A 3,206-nucleotide genomic window follows, 5' to 3' on the forward strand; every position below is an offset into this window, starting at 1 on the left:
CAGCAAATACGGTAGGGCTTTATTATAGCTTTTCATATTTTTTCTGGGCAAGGTTGAAACTTCCTTGGAGACCTTTTCTTACCCAATCCTGCCCCAGACAGACATCCCTTCTGCTGAAACAAAGGCTGAAATTAATCCAATGTAGACCCAATGCTCTGCTCAATGGTAGGCTAAGTCCAAGAGCAGCCATCAGGCAAGTTTAAAAAGTAAAAGAGGTACACCATTGCATCATTGTCATCTTGGTAATCCTCAGAAATACCTGTAATAGTTTATAAAAATGCAAACAACAGTTTGGAGACCCTAACTCAGTCTAATTCAGTGAGTTTGTTTAGGGCAGAATTATCTATTTATTTGTGTTGTTTTGTCTTTAAACGGTTCTTCAGGTAACCTTGATGTAGAGTCACAATTGAGTCCCACTGGTCTACAACAAGGTCAGCCAACCTTTCCTCTGAAGGGCCAGATAGTAAATATTTTATGCTTTGTGGGCCATGTGCTACATTCTCCATCACATAATCTTTGCTTTTTGCAACACTTTAAAAATGTAAAAACCATCTGTTCAATCAAATATATGCTCTGTATCTGGTGTGGGCTGTACAGAAACAGAGTGGGTATACAGACAGTGTAACTGACTCACTTTGCTATACACCTGAAGCTAACACAACACTGTAAATCAACTATATTCCAATAAAAAAATTAAATTAATAAAACCACTGGCAGCAGAAAATAAATAAATATATAAATTGGGGGGGGGGGGGGAAAGGCCATGGCCAAATATGGCCCACAGGCTATAATTTATCAACTCCTAGTCTAGAGATCATTGACTCAATGGACATGAGTCTGAGCAAGTTCCAGGAGATGGTGAAGGACAGGGAAGCCTGGGGTGCTACAGTTCATGGAATTGCAAAGAGTCAGACACGACTGAGTGACTGAACAACAACTAGGATCTTAGTCCTGGAAGCTCCATGATGGAAAATATTCTTTAGTTTGAGTCAGAATCCAAAGACCATTCTGACCCCACATTCCCTCTGCCCAACGTGGTGACCCCTCCACCCTTCCCCCGCCTGCCTCTCTCTGCATCTCCAACAGGCCACCAGAGAGCCGCATGGTGGCGGACAGCAAGCTCTCCCTGGTGGCTGCAGAGTGAGGAGTGTTGGCAGAGGAGTTGGGTTCCCACTGTAAGAGCAAGAGTCAGCACCACGCTGAGCTCAAGCACAGATATATGCCAGTGCTGCCAGACCGTCATCATTTACAAGCATTTATCGAGGACCCTTCATCTAACTCATCCTGCAGAAACTAGAGCTTTCTACCCTTGCACACAATAAAACTTTTGGCACTTAGCCTTCTGAACTGGGACTCTGTGCCATTCCTGAGTGCAAAGCCCTTTCTGATGGGTGGAAGAGAAGGCCTCCGGTTACTGCATTTAACATAGCCTACTCCACAGAGCCATTGATGGAGACCCATCATGTAACCTTTCATAGCAAACCAAGATATGGGGATCTATTTTCTGTGTCATTAAGATGGAGGTGTTTTTATTTTGCCAGAACTCTTAGCTTGGAGAAGTGCTGTTCCTCTGTTTGGAAAAGTGCTTTGACTTAAAGGAGGCATGAATATGGGTGAGAGAGTTTGGGGTGAGACAAGGTGAAGAATTAAGCAGTTTCCACCATGAGGGAGGGAGGAGAAAGAGAAAATGGAAGGAGATGGGAGTAGGTGTATACTCTCCATGTGGCTTCTCTCCCAATTCTCCCCATTCTTTAACCATGTTATGAGATTTGTGTGTGAATGAATTTTTGTGGAAACAGAGCAGAGACTGAGTCTCATGCTGAGATTGATAGAGAGTGGGACAGAGCCTGAGCAGCACAGATGAATGAAGAAAAGGAGAAATAGACAGAAACACAGAGTTAAGTCCTGAAACCTTTACAAAATTATGAAGAGCTCTTGAGACTTTCTCTGGATACTGTGACTAGCTGTTGTTTGAAGTTAATTAAATCCCCATTTCACATTAGTCTTTTATTTTTATTATTATTAATTTATAGGGATTTCATCTGATACCCGAGTCACATCTGGTTGTCCTAGCTCATGTTTTAGTGCAAGAATAAGTATCAAGTGGTAGATTTATTTCTCTTTAAAAAAAAAAAATCAATAACTAGTTTGCAATGCCTTTGATAGAACTTAAATGACTAACATCAGGTTTTACTTTATCAAGAAGTTGGGATATTGTCAAGAGCTATGCAAGAAAGTAACTGATTCAAAATCCAATTGTCAAAACATTCACTGGCCCCTCACTGCATGCAAAACTGTGTGCGGGGTGCTGGGAAGATGAACAGAAATAAGATGCCCTCTCTCTCTCCCTGGGAGAACTGTCACCAAATAGTGTGAGCATGGGACTAGAGAAGTGATTCCAACACACATTATATGGAGACAGACAAGGATTCTCAGCAGTTGTAAACTGAAGTAGGGCTACCTGATACAAATGATGCTACCAAGAAGGGATTAATTTCCAAAATACACAAAACAGCTCATGCAGCTCACTATCAACAACAACAACAAAAACCTGATCAAAAAGTGGGCAGAAGATCTAAACAGATATTTTTTCAAAGAAGACATATAGATGTCCAATAAACACATGAAAAGATGTTCAACATCACTAATTTTTAGAGAAATGCAAATCAAAACTACAATGAGGTACTACTACCTCATACCAGTCAGAATAACCATCATCAAAAAGTCTAAAATAAATGCTGGAGAGGGTGTGGAGAAAGGGGAACCATTTTATAGTTGATGAGAATGTAAATTCATACCGTCACTATGGAAAACAGTACGCAGGTTCCTTAAAAAACTAAAAATAGAACTACCATATGACCCAGTAATCCCACTATTGGCCATATACCCAGAGAAAATCATAATTCAAAAAGATACATGGATCCAAAAATTCATTGCAGGACTGTTTACAGTAGCCAGGACATGGAAGCAACCTAAATGTCCATCAACAGAGGAACAGATAAAGAAGATGAGGTATTAATAACATATATACAGTGGAAATTACTCAGCCATCAAAAGAATGAAACTGTGTCATTTGCAGGTATACATGGACCAACCCAGAGTCTGTCATGCAGAGGGAAGTCAGAAAGAGAAAAACAAATATTTTATATCAATGCACATACATGGAATCTAGAAAAATGGTATAGATTATTTTATTTGCAAAGCAG

This window comes from Muntiacus reevesi, chromosome 2 (assembly GCF_963930625.1).
Source record: "Muntiacus reevesi chromosome 2, mMunRee1.1, whole genome shotgun sequence".
Lineage (NCBI taxonomy): Eukaryota > Metazoa > Chordata > Mammalia > Artiodactyla > Cervidae > Muntiacus > Muntiacus reevesi.